Genomic DNA, 14,446 nt, shown 5'->3' on the forward strand with positions numbered 1-14,446 from the left:
CCTTTATCCCAAGGAGCTGAGGTTCAGCCATTTGGTGCCTATCTCCACGTGAAACATCCAAATGTAGGCGGATAAATGTGTCATCTCCTCCACTCTATGCATGTCAATGGATGCCAAGCAGCGTCTTTCAGCTGTAAAACCCTCCTCATGTCTTTGTCTGACAAATGGAATAAGGGTGACTGAAACACACAGTGCTTGAAACCTTCCAGACTGAAGGTTCGCTGGTGGGAGATGGGCAATAGCTTTTGTTATTATCACCAATAACACAACCAGTTAAAGACTGCAAGGGGCACAAAATGCACATCTAAATGCAGCGAGCAAACATCCCTTTGGACAAAGCACATTAAGTTCTCCAAGTCTAAATGTGACCCCGCTTTTTTGTATCACAGATCAGTTTAAGTAGGAAGATATGTGGCAATATCTAAATAACACTGTAAGCAAATCACCCACACCTCAACGGCTGGGGTATGCATTTGGATTTTCTGATGTACTGCTCTGGCTTAAGTCTGCTCCTACAGCATCCAACTTCTCACCAAACCATCAGTTCAGAGCTTATTGAAGACTTTTTTTCCTCATTGAATTTTGAAGATTTCTCATTGGATTTTGCAAACAAATAACTGAATTTTAAAAAGAAAATCAGAGCCCTCCACTTGCACTATAAAGGAAAACTCAGGGCTGGAGCAGCCCCATCCCAGGAGCAGGGGGTTTGGCTGTAATGAACTGGGATGGTTCATCAGTCCTTGTTGCCTCCAGGGAGGATGCAGCAGTGGGGCATCTTTTGGCAGCCCAGTGCTTGGTAGGACACTGTGGTGGTGGCTCCATCACATCTGTGGGCAGAAACAAGGTCCTGGAAGCAGAGGTGGAAGCACAGAGCCAGTCCCTCGGCTTCCCACCCTTCCAGGGTGTTGATTCACATCTGTCAGTAGATTAAACTGCTTTGGTTTACAGCCTCGAGTTCTAAAATAAACTGAAAGCAGAGCCAATTTACTTTAATGCACCAGCAATGAGCTACAGCGGCTCCCAAAGAGCTTCACATCACGCTCAGGAGCTGCGGCAGCCTTGAGATGTGTGGGATCCCAAAAGGCTTCCAGGGGAGCTTTGCCCTGAGGACCAGACTTCATTTATTAACAGAGAAGTCACAGACAAGCAGAGTCACCATAGAGCAACATATATTAGAGTGTGGGGGGGAAGTCCTTGCTGCCTTGCTCACTCTTAAAACACAAACACACACAGAGTTACAGCTGGGATTTAAACTGACAGCACCAATTACAGCGTAACGCCACATGGGTCCTTTGGGTTGCATCCTGAGGGACAGCACACTGAGCATTAGGGATCCCACGCTGATGGGTGTGCTGTTATCTGGGGAGTTATACTCCCTGGAAAACTATGGGATTATCCCATAGCTTCATCTGGAATCCCACTGCTGAATTTCTGAGCCTGTGCCCATTATTGAGGGGAAAATACCAGCACATAACAAATGCCTGATGCTGGGCAGCCTGACCTTCTCCTACTGAAGATGTGCCAGTCCCAGTACAAAGTAATTTAAAATGATCCCAAGTCCCGAAAGGGACAAGTTTTCCTCTGGGAAGAACCCACTCTCCTATTCCAGTGCAACTTCTCCATGTATTCCCATCACCCATGGTGCTGGTACTTCTGCTTTCAACTCCCTTCTTTCCACCTTATTCAGGCAAGCAGGTAGAGCAGTACAGTTGTGTTACTTTCTCAGACACAGCAGCACATCCATCATCCCCCAAAAAGATTCAGTTCAGCTTCAAATAGAAGAGGATTGTTCAAGCCCTCCACTTGCCGTATTTTTATTGACCAAAATTACCAGGAAATTCAAGTGAAAGGAGAAAAACCTCAAGAAAGATGAGTCCAAGACCTGCAGCTTCAGAAGAATAATATTCTAATGCTTATGAGAAACCTTACAGCAGCCAGCAGGCACACTGACCACAGGTAGGTGCTTTGGAATGGTATTGCCCTGAGTAATTAGGAATTCAATATGACATGAGAAGTCTTTAGAATCCTGAAACCAGCTGCCATCGACAGCCTGCCATCAACAGGACAAAGGCAGACTGACACTGATTAGCATCACTTGCTCTAATGGGGTATAAGAGGGTATTTATAAGGGTATAATGGCTGTGGTGGAAGTCCTAAACTCTGATTTACCAGCCCTGCATCACACTGCTTGACACAAACCGCGTTCAGACAAACGCAGCCTCTCATTCCTAGAGGCTTTCAGCAGTCGGATATTGTTTCCCTGCATCTGCAAGACTGGAAAATTAAACCCCATACTCTTCTGTGTAAATCCACAATGCTTCCACACCGCATCAAATGCTTAAACCAGTCATCGTCAGGAAATTCCCAGTTCTTGAAGGAATTCCAGCCTGCCTTGCTCGTACTTTGGTGAGACAGAGACCCTAGAATGCTCCAGAAAGAGGGGGACTGCCTTATGCGGTGAAAAGTGTCATTTCCAGATGTCAGGAACATTAAAAAGTGATTTTAAAATATTATAAACACAATAAACACTTATTAAGGATCAGGAGCTCCTCAGCTCCCATTGAAGGGACTTATCCCAGCAGCCCAGAAAGGATATTTTAGACCAAACAGCAGTAGCATGGTATTAATTTCACACCGCTGAGATCCTTATGGCTTCTCAATTAGGTATGTAACTGTGCAAATACAAATGGGGTACATGCAGGGGAATACCTTTGGGGGAATAAAAATATGAATAAACCATATAGCTCTTTGCCCAAATTAAGTTGTATTCTGCTCACAGAGCTACTCTTCTTAGCAATAAAGTGATTGCTGGTTGGGTACAAACAACCCTTGGAAGAGAGCGTTTTGCTCACACAAAAGCAAGCACCCAGCTCACTGAAACACAACTCCTGTGCTTTAAAAGCTCTGATTATGAAATGAAAACCACCCCGTGCCCTTGTGCTTCTGTTAGTGCAATGCTCTGAATAAAATACATCCAGCTATCGCTGAAAATAAAAGCTATTCTCAGCTGAACACTGGCAGGCAGCGGGTGCCGTAAATCCTCCCACAGCACATTCCCAGCTGCCCCGTGGACCCACTGGCTCTATCTGGAGGAAAACAAAGGGAATTTGGCGCAACAGTGCTTCAGCAATAAGGTACTAATACAGGAAGCTACCCGGCACAAAGGCATTTTCCTCTCTTAAACAGTGTCTCAACCTGGGACCACCACCAAAACCCAGCAAAAATACCATTTTAGCAACAGAAAATCCACCTCTGCTAAAAGACAGAAAACCCGCGGCTTTTCTCCTCACTTACAGCTTTCAGGTTTCCTTCAAGTTAATTCGATTCCTATTTCACCCCCCAAAATGTTGACAGCTCTTCAAAAATAGAAAGCATGTTCAATATTTCACAAGATGCCAGCTTTCCAAGCTGCCACGCTGGGAGGGTAAATAAATGCAAGGTTTCGGAGAAGGAGCCGATAGGAAACGGCGCTTTATTTTTCTATGATAAATCATTTACTTTGCAAACCATCTATATTTTATGAGTTATGGACGTCAGATGAATAGCTCTCCAGCCTGTCTAGCATTCGCCTGGGCTGTTTCTGGTTTTTTCCCCTCATAGGAGAGCTCTTTGTTGCATTCATTTTGTTATTAACTATGAGCTGTCATTGGAAAAACAAGGAGCTGGCTGCGGGGATGCAGCACGTCCAAGGACAGCCCTAAACCTAACGGACCCTGGTTTAAGCCAGGAAAAGAATAAAACAATCAGTGCTAAGCAGTCTTATGCCGTGAAAGGGCCTGGGTAGGCTTCTATAAAAGGTTATGGTCAGGCATCAGTCCTGGATGGGAGATGCCTGCATGGTGAAGAGCATCATCTTTGTGCTCTTTGCCCTGGTTCTCATGAAGCCCTATCTGCCATTGCCCTGATGCAGAGACACTGCAGGTCACCCACCCCAGAAGAAGGGAGCCTGAAAGAACATCCCTTAACATACATATATAAAAAAAAATAATTGATATTTCCTCATTTTATTCTAATTTTATTTTTTAAAGTGCTTCAACACCCCCAAGCTTTTGTGCTTCCTCCTCCCCCCCCATAAACACACCATTTAGAGACTCAAGAAGCTGCTTTCATAGCAGTGAAGCTGGGAGAAGGGCTTGTGGCAGCAACTTGTTGCTGGATGTGGAAAAAACACAACATGGGGAGACAGGGACTGACAAACTTGGGTTTCACTGAGGTTTTAACCTTCTGGCTTTCAGGCTAGAATTAGAGATTACTTCACGTAACTAGAATTAAAGGAGTTTGTTTTGAGGTCTTTCACATGCTGTTTGTTATCTTTTCAGGCTGTTTATCAATATTCCCCCTCACTCTCTGAAATAGACCCACTCAAACAAGCAGCACACCACCTCAAACACGCTATCAAGTGCTTAAACCCAGCACCAAACCCACAAAGCCATGAAGACACCTTTCTGTACGCCGCTTGCTTTTTCTCTCCCCCTGCTCTTTGCAGATATTTATAACTCGGGCACATGTGGTTATAAAGATTTATTATGAGTCTGCGGAATAAGCCCTGTTAACGTGTACAGTAAATGTCCAAGCTTTTGACTTTGCAAGCATGGTAATAAAGTGAAACTACCATCCAGCTGGAGCACGAACCACAGTTAGTGCTCGCTGTTTATTTGTCCAGGGCACTGGAGTTGTACTCAGTACACCCAGTAAGTACATTACATATTGTGAGGAGTGGGCTGGAAAGTGTGGATCAGAGCCTATTTTCAGGGGAAAAAGACTCAAAGAATTCAAGTGTCTCATGAAAGAGGAAAGTAGAAATGATACCCCAATACCTAAGGGTGCCTAAAGGAAAAATATCTAAGATGATGCTGCGGGGTTTAAGGCACCAGAGTGGAAACGTAACAGGGATTGATTTATTTATTTGCATTCTCTTCCTTGGAAGTTCCCAAAGCATTTGTTTCATGCTGTTTCTGAATAAAAACAACACCTGAGATGGTGACACATCCAACAAAGCACAAAGTCCAACCCGGAGGTGATGGGGATGGAGCCACAAACCCTGTCCTGCGAGGAAAGCCTGGTATCTGCAGGTATCGTATGGTGGGGTCTAGGGAAAAGGAGGCTGGTGGGTTGTGGAGCTCTAAAGTCATCAGGGACCTTCCCGGCAAGTCATTTCCTAACAGAAACTGGGGGAGGCTCCTGTGCTTTGAAATCCACATCATTATATTGCCCAATGGCTAATTGCATACGGTTCCATTTAACCTCCCGACGTTAAATCACAGCCGGAACTACATGGTCTGAGAGAACTACCTGGAAAGAAAATAAATGACATCTGCAATCCCCTGAACTTGGAGCCCATCTCAGTTTACAATATTAGGGTTTTTTTTAAGGATATTTAAACCAACATGCAGCAGTTAAACCCCATTTAGTGGACTATTTACCTTCCAATCTTCCTCTTTGCCTTTCCCCTAAGCCGTAGGTCTCGTAAGCGAAAGAGAACCCACCTGACATATGGTGGGGTTTAATGCTGTGGAAGGTGTGGGACTTAAAAACCCCAACATTTTGAAAGTGGACCCTCTCTGCTAAGCACAGCTAGATCTTGCAGCCAAGACATGAATTAGAGCTTATAATGCTGCAGAGAGAATACCAAGGAATTAAAAGAAAAACATTTCAGCTTGAGTAGGAAAATTTTCTGTATTTCTTTTTACAGCCAACCATAACTTTCACGAGATGAGTTATGCTCTCTGTTATTGGCATGTTTTTCGAGTTAAATAAAAACTGGTTTCCAGGAGAGGCACTGGTGAATCTTGCTTCCCAAAATCACTCTTCATTCTCTCAGCCGCGCTTTCTGCCCAGATCTATGGCTTTCATTCAGTTCTAAATAAAACAACCTCATCCCCTCCCTCCCTGAGGCTTAAGCATCTGCACTGGGACTGTAATAGTAATGTGGGGAGGAGAATCATAATTGTAATGTAGGGAGGGCTTAGTTTTATTGGTGTATTTGAGGTCCTCCAGTTTGTCAGTACGAAGTTTGTCCTTGTTTTGAGATTAGAATTGCAGGTAGAGCAACAATCCTATACCTGCTGCTAGCTTCAAGATTGCTTGCTTGCTTTGGGGAGGGCTGGGATGTGATAAAAAAAAGGCCACAAGAACCACATCAACGTACTGGTGCCTGACCATTAAATGGGATAGGAGAATACCACTCCATAGCACTGGTAAATGTGCTCCCTTCAGCAGGCATCTAGTTGAGTTGCATGCAACTCAATGCTGCATCTACTGCCCCCCAAGAAAGCCAACTGACCATGTCGAAACCCTCACACAGCTTCATTTCACCCACAATCTGCTGTTTGTTGCCAAAACTTAGCCAGGAGGAAATACCAAGCAGAAGACACCAAGAAAGCGGTCTTGGGGAGCTCCAGATGGGATGGAGCCAAGTCTCACATTTAATGAGGGTGAAGGTAAAACAGCAATGAAACTCCAATGCCAAAAGCTATGCCCAGGAAGACATGCTCACATGGCCTCATACCAGAGGGCAAGATCCCATCCCCATAGAAGTCTACAGGAAACCCAAAGTGGACTTTAGATGTTTGCCCACCTTCTTACTTTGAAGCTCATGAATGGTGATACCTCAACCCAAGCCCCTGACTGAAGATGGGATAACGCCTATTTCAAAGGTACGTAAAAAACAAATCAAGGCAAGATTTCAGTTCTCATTTGATCCCCATCCCCTTCATGCAGCCTCACAACAGCATTCACTACAACATGGAATCACATCTTGTACAACAGATACCAGCCACAGTCCAGGCCTTGGTATATTTTGTTAAACTACAACTCAACACAATGCTCCCACCGTGCTTATTCTGTCTGCCTTTGTAAGATGATGTTTGACTACAGAATACAGCAAGATTTAAAGCTTTAAGAGCATCCCTGGAAGGGCAGAGTGGTATTTCCTTACAGTCCTGTGGGTAGAAACAGTCTTTCTGCTAAAAGCTTTTTCATCAGCATAAACAGTTCCATCAAAACCAACATCTCCACAGGGAAAAACCCAACTTCAGCAACGATTTCCTTTATTTTATGAGAAGATATTTTTCAATGAAATATTTCACTTAAACATCACTGGAGTCCAAAATGTCTAAGCTTGAGCACCCAAAAATTGTTCAGAAAATGGCAACTTTCTTATAGCATATGCAATTCTGAAGTTCTTGTGCCACCAAGCAGCATGTCTTGACTTTCCACTCAAATCTGGGGTGAAAGACATCAAAATGCAAAAATTCCCACTGGATGGAAGCAACACTGCTGGTTCTATGATGAAATCCCAGGTTTTCCATTTTCCCTGTAAGCTGTTGTATATCTCACGCTCTGCCCAGGGCCATAGAGTCATGGAATGGTTTGGGCTGGAAGGGACCTTCAAAGCTCATCCAGTCCAACCCCCCTGCAATGAGCAGGGGCATCTTCAACTAGATCCCGTTGCCCAGAACCACATCTAGCCTGGCCTGGAATGCCTGCAGGGATGAGCATCCGAGCCCTCAATGCTGGAGGTGTTACTTCAGACACACACCATGGTAGCTCACAGTGCTTCTGGTCCACAGCCAGCTGAGATGGTCAACCTGAAGTCCAGGGAGCAGCAGCTCCTTCCCATACCCCTGGACCTGATGTTTTCCATGCATAATCCCTGATCTCTTATTAGCAACCAGCATCAGACAAGATGCCGAGTGGAACAAAATGTTGCTCTGGGCCAGAGCTACTTCTTTAATGCCACACAAAGACAACAGCAGCAAAACCAAGAGAGAGGAAACCTTACCTGACCTCCGTAATGACTACACGTCCAGCAGAGATCCTCTCCAACCCATTGCCCAGCACAAAGCTCCAGTCATTCACAGGCATTGCTTAGCTCTTCCTGGAAAGGGAGAGATAGCAAAACAGTGAGAAACACAGAAGAATCTGGAACAAAATGGTCAGTTAGAGGGATAAACTCATCTGTTTGGGCTATGACTACTCCAGTGGTTTCAGCTCTCGTTCCAAAGCCAAGTGCTGGGATGAGCAGTTAATACCAGATGTTCAGCTGCTCCAGACACTCAAATGGATTTTGGACACGAGGAGAAAAAACAGTCTATTAGAGAGCACAAGGCTGTGGTTAAAACACTAGGGTAGGATGCAGCTCTTGTTTCATAACCCAGCCCTGGCACAGATTTCCTGCAGGCACACACACTGCATGTCTGCAGTCCCAGCCTGCTCCTCCGAGTGTTCAAAGAGAGGTATCTCCAAAGCAGGGACCAGCTCTGCAAACCTGCTCCATCCTGGACAACGGGGATGTGCATTTTTTAATACTCAGATAAATGAGGTTCTAAAGGTAACTACGAGCAGAGCTGAAACCTAGCTGGATGATAGAGCAGAAATCAGACCAGATCTTTTTTCACTCTTCAGTAGAAGTCACCCTCAACTCTGAACATCTCAAAGCGCTCCAGCCCTCAGGCTGTGTAAGTACAGCCCTACTTATTCTGCTCCAGCGGAAGCTGAGCTGCTCTCATCATACCCCCAGTTTGGCTCAGTGATGGGGAGAGGACTCGGAGCAGAAGAAGAGACCAGGAGCAAGTGCATCATAGAGCTCTGTGTCTTATTTGTGCCCCAAAATAAAGGTTATGCTTCAATACACCAATGCCAGCTTTAAGTACGTACATACATACACACACACACACATATATGAGATCCTGCTTGCAAACCAAGAGCAGATAGAATGCTGTTTTGAGTGAAATTCCAGTCTTACGGAGATCAACAGCAAATTAACCACTGATGTCAACAGACCATGGTCTCACCCTTAACACAAAGGGGGAAAATCCAGTTTTAGTGCTGCAATGGGGTATCTAATAAAATAAAAGCCTACAAACACACCCAATGGGAGCAAAAAGACGACTGAGATGGTTTTGTCCATTAGCCCTAACGTAGGACTGAAGTTGGGAAACTGAAATATAAAGGCAGCTTTACCCAGAGCATCACTTCTCACTTGCCTTGCCAGACCTGCACTCCCTTGGACAGCTCTCTTCCCCACTTAAATAGGAGAACCTCTCCAGTCTCTTCAGCACCAGCCCTCCAAGCTCAGTGGTATAAGCAGAAGCTACTTTGACACAGGCAGCCAAGCAGGGTGGTGGAAGCTGCCAGGAAGGAGGTTTCCTACCAGGCAGGACCACAGTGAGCCCCAATCCCACCTGCAGAGCTGGAGACATTCCTCCTCTGACACTGGGAAGGTCTGATTTCACATTGTCATCAACCAGCTGCCCCTGGGCTAATGAGTAACTGTGAATGAAATGGGCAAAGGAGAACAGGCAGAAGAAGCAGGAGGCCAGAGAAAGCTTCAGCTTCTCCATGAGCAAATTTAGGGAACTTGGATTTTGGGTGCCTATGTATTATTTTGCAACAGCATGGCTTCATTTTTAGAACACAGTCACTGAAAACTCTCTTTTTACTCTTTTTGCCAATAGCATGAACTGCTGCAAGTCATAAACCAAGTATAAATACAGTGAATTAAGTTATCAGGGACCAGAAAGCAACCTAGAATGTTACCGGCACAGAGAATCAGAGGACCGTGGTGGGGGGGCCTCATTTAACCTTCCTGATCTGAGGTGGGATCCAATACGCTCCATGGGTGCACTGGAGTTCAAGCACCTAAATCTGGGAGACGTGACCCCTGGAGTAGAGCCCCAGAGGACTTTACATGGGGAATCCAGCAGGATATTACCAACACCTTTGTTCCCACTGACATCTGCAGGCACAGCTCTTGCCTGGGCTGTGGGACACAGGCAGTGACACAGGGGACAGGAGGCAGCAATAAACCAAAGCAGATTAACCCCTGGGGCAGGCACAGAGCAGGGCTTACCCTGCACTAATAGGGTAAGAAGCTGCTGATGGGCACCAGACCTTGAAGCAAAGCTGTAGGCCAAGTTTATCAGCCAGGAGATGGCAGAGCTCAGCTCTGCTCTGAACCTGGGGAGTCCAAAACCACTTCCTCCCCTTCATGCAGGGCCTTAAAGCAATGCAGAACTGACATAAAACCTAAAACAAACCAGCATCTCTTTACTGGAGAGCAAACAGAAACACGAGGAGGACCAGGAGCTGCTGTCCCCAGGTACATTCAAACCAATACAAACACTGTTAGGGCTTTTTGAGACACCTTCCATCACCTTCCAAACTTTTATTACAAGTAGGGTGCTGAGGCGCTGGCACAGGGTGCCCAGAGAAGCTGTGGCTGCCCCATCCCTGGCAGTGTTCAAGGCCAGGTTGGACACAGGGGCTTGGAGCAAGCTGCTCCAGTGGAAGGGGTCCCTGCCCATGGCAGGGGTTGGAGCTGGAGGAGCTTTAAGGCCCCTTCTAATTCCAATGATTTACCCTACAATTCTATAAAGCATTCCACAGAAACCAGCAGCCTGTGCAGGCACATCCACGCTCAGGGGCAAGTGAAATTGATTCTCACACGGAGGATGAGCAACAGGGCTTCACTGGGTCCTGACAACCCATTTCTCCTGACCTCGACAGCCTTTTCCTCCTGGAAAGGCAACTGAGCAGCTCCTGGTGTGCACATGGCAGGGAGGAGCGTCTGTGATGGTCACCAGAGCTGTCAGCAGCACAGGCACATCATAAATCAATCAATCCACCCCATGGGAACAATGTGCTGGGGCTGTATCTGCACCTTAACCACAACCTGGGTGCGAACCCTGAGGACAGGGAGCTGCCACAACAGCCCGGCCCCCCCCAGGGGGAAAAGCAGAGGGGATGTGTCAGGGATGGGGATATTCCAGAGGCCACACTAACCATTTCTTGCCCAATTCCCCCCGACTCGGAGCTCTCCGACACAGCAGCACTCAGCAGCAATGCAATAAACAGCATCGGCAGGAGCTGGGCTTCTTTGGTAGCTGCGCTTCACAGCCTGCCTGAGGTTGGAAGAGCTGATTTGGAAGGGCAGAAAAGGGAAGATTATAGTTATTGTGCTGAAGAGCGACCATCCTGCCTGGCAGCACAGGCAGCTGATGGATGGGAGAGGTTTATTTGCTATGAAAGTAAGTACTGAGGGTTTCCAGCCTGGCTGCCCGGAGGAATGAGGTTTGTGTGATCTCCACAGTGTACATCTCCCCACCAAACCCAGCAGCTCTCCCCATGGCCTTTCAGTCTGTGGCTCAGCTCTGGCCAGACAGAAGGAGAATTCGAGCTCAACAAATTAGGGGGGAATAAAATGAAACCCAGCAATTGTCCAAAGAAAGACTGCATTAGTGCTCCTGCTAAAAGAAGGGATGAACAGGGCTGGAGCAGCTCCTGTATGGAGCCAGGATGAGAACACTGGGGCTGTTCAGCCTGGAGAAGAGAAGCTGTGTGGAGACCTCAGAGCAGCTTCCAGTGTGTGAAGGGGGCTACAAGGATGCTGGGGAGGGACTCTTCATCAGGGACTGTAGTGACAGGACAAGGGGTAACGGGTTCAAACTTAAACAGGGGAAGTTTAGATTGGATATAAGGCAGAAGCTCTTCCCTGTGAGGGTGCTGAGGCGCTGGCACAGGGTGCCCAGAGAAGCTGTGGCTGCCCCATCCCTGGCAGTGTTCAAGGCCAGGTTGGACACAGGGGCTTGGAGCAAGCTGCTCTAGTGGAAGGTGTTGGAGCTGGAGGAGCTTTAAGGTCCCTTCCAACACAAACCAGGCTGGGATTCTATGAAGCTCCATCCCAGATGCTCGCACACATCCCAGACAGCCAACAGCATCCACACCATTCCCCTTCACCCCAGCACACCCTGCTGCTTGCTGAGCTACCACAGGCGTTTGCTGGAGGGAGAGGAAAAACAATTTCTCCCCCTCATCCCCCCAGATCACAGATGCCCATGAAAAGGAATTTCCTTGGTCCTGCTGCCCCAAGCACAGTGCTACCCATGTGCCCACCTCCTGCAGGCAGCAGTCAGGCCACAGCATCCACCAGGCAGGGAGCAGAGAGGCTGTGCTTTGTGACAGGCTTTCTTTCCCCCAAAATCCTGGAGCTGGGATTCACAATGCAGTGTAGAGCTGAGCTGTGGGAACCGGCACCTCTACACATGTGTGTAATTGCACAAGGCTCCAGGCTTCAAGGGAATATTGCCTGCTGAAACAAACCCCATCACACTGCACAGCAGCGCATTTGAGAGCCGGGTCCCCTATAGACCCCAGGGCAGCTTCTAAATACCTCAGTGCAAGACCCTGCTCCTTATTTATAGAAAGAAAACCCCCATCCCTCAGGTCCACGGCATCACTGCTTGGTAATGAGAGCAAGCCTGAGCTGTGCAGTGCAGTAGCATCTCCAGCACAGGTGACAGATAAAGACTCAGCAGCAGCATCCCAGCACTGATGCTCTGTGCACTCCCCACATCCCTGCCATGAGGCCCTGTTTCCCCCACCAGCAGTCACCCAGTGCTGGAGCAGAGGGGACCGTGTTAGCAGAGACAACTTCAGCTCTGTAAGAAGAGCCTGAAGCCTCCCTGTGTTGAAAAGCTGCCTGTTTGCTGTGGGAAACACAGAGCGGGAGAGTCCAGCACCTTCAGTCCAACCTGGACTAGCACATAAAGCACTGGGGGTTCACTGAACCCCTGCCTATTCCCCAGCACAGGAACCAGCTCCTCCCAGCACAAAGCAACACCAGCACCCACTGCACAGGGCAGCTGCAGCCGCCCCTTCTATCAGGCTCTTCAGCACTGCTTTTGGAGGCAAGACGAGCTCCCATGGAGGCATCACGATGACTTTGCTCCTCTCAACCATCATCACTCACTCAGTGCTTCACCAAAACGCTGTGCTCAGGATTCCTCCTTTACCTGCTTCTCCTTTCTCCCACCTCTTCACATCTTACCTTTGCTCAGGCTCTGCTTCAGCACCATCCTCTCCAAAACCTCTCCTCCTGCTTAAGCCACCACTGCCTCCAGCAGCCTCTGCTCCTGGCTTTGGAGCTCCAGCCCTCAGCATGCCTCATTTGAGGAATCATGCAGCATTTTCCACAAGCACAAGGCAGCTCAGCCCAGGCAGGAGCCCAGCCAGCCCTCAGGAAGGACAAACAGCAGCACAGCACCAACAACAAGCAGGAAGTATCCAGGGGAGGGCTTAAATAGGCTGCAAGGTGTGGATTAGGTGCAGGTGTGCTGAGTGCGGGGATTAACCCCTTCTGGTGCTTAGGCGTGTGCCCAGGGCAGGGGGATGAGTGTGAGCCTTTCCCTAAACCCCGCCTGGGCATTAGGGGCTGATGAAGTCAGGCTTGGTCCAGATAAGGTGTGAACAGCCTTGATGCAGTCTGTAACCTCAGGCGTTAATGTGCTCCAAGCCATGCTCAACACAAACCCAGGCAGTTGGGAACCTTCTGCTGACATACTCCATCCCCATTGAAACCGATTGAGTATTTGGGGGTTAAAGAAATCACTTGGGGGGGGGCACACCACATCTAAAGTTGGGGAACACACTGGATTTTGTTCTTTTAAACTTTCCTTCTTAGTTTCCTCCAGGCTGTTGACTTTATCTCTTAGATCCTGAGGGTGTGCTTGTGCTTGCAGGGGTGGGGGTATGTGGAGTAAATATATGGGAAAATATATATATATATATATATATATATATATATATATATATATGGAGCAAGGCTGCTATGGGATGTGTTACAGCCACATGGGGGTACAGGGACACAGGGTGGTGGCCTCCAGTCCTTCCCCATCACTGCCCAGCCACTTTGGGTGGCCTTGGAGATGCAGGGGATGAAGGTGCCACCACACACCTTTACAAGGACAAGGGCAAAGCCTCCTGGATGCAGGGAGCCTGCTGCAATGCATGGGGACAGGGTCACATCCCAGACCTGCAGAGCCTCCTGGATGCAGGGAGCCTGCTGCAGTGCATGGGGACAGGGTCACATCCCAGACCTGCAGCCATCCCACCCTGGTCAAAACCAGCCTGGCTCCTTCATACATCCTATAACGTAATCCCTCACTTTCCTGGTTTTGCCACCTGTGTGCTGGGCTGCACCAGAGGGACGTGGAGCTGTTGGAGCGAGGCCAGAGGAGGCCATGGGGATGCTGCGAGGGCTGGAGCAGCTCTGCTCTGGAGCCAGGCTGAGAGAGCTGGGCTGGGGCAGCCTGGAGAAGAGAAGGCTCCTGAAGGGGAGACCTGAGAGCAGCTCCAGTGCCTGAAAGGGCTGCAGGAAAGCTGGAGAGGGGCTTGGGACAAGGGATGTAGGGACAGGCCAAGGGGAATGGCTTTAACCTGCCCGAGGGGAGACTGAGATGAGCTCTTAGGCAGAAGCTCTTCCCTGTGAGGGTGCTGAGGCGCTGGCACAGGGTGCCCAGAGAAGCTGTGGCTGCCCCATCCCTGGCAGTGTTCAAGGGCAGGTTGGACACAGGGGCTTGGAGCAAGCTGCTCCAGTGGAAGGTGTCCCTGCCTGTGGCAGGGGTTGGAGCTGGGTGAGCTTTAAGGTCCCTTCAACCCAAACCAG

At 48.3% G+C, this 14,446-nt stretch overlaps 1 long non-coding RNA gene across 1 annotated transcript; it reads right to left on the reverse strand.

Annotated features, from left to right (window-relative positions):
* Positions 1-758: 758 nt before the first annotated feature.
* Positions 759-13,039, reverse strand: LOC134158426 (uncharacterized). Its single transcript, XR_009962764.1, has 3 exons — positions 12,830-13,039; positions 7,784-7,879; positions 759-967 (listed from the first exon to the last, which is right to left on the reverse strand). It is a non-coding gene; the product is annotated as an uncharacterized LOC134158426 (long non-coding RNA).
* Positions 13,040-14,446: the final 1,407 nt, after the last annotated feature.

This window comes from Pezoporus occidentalis, unplaced genomic scaffold, assembly GCF_034315485.1.
Source record: "Pezoporus occidentalis ecotype Australia unplaced genomic scaffold, CSIRO_AGI_Poc_V1 ctg10, whole genome shotgun sequence".
Lineage (NCBI taxonomy): Eukaryota > Metazoa > Chordata > Aves > Psittaciformes > Psittacidae > Pezoporus > Pezoporus occidentalis.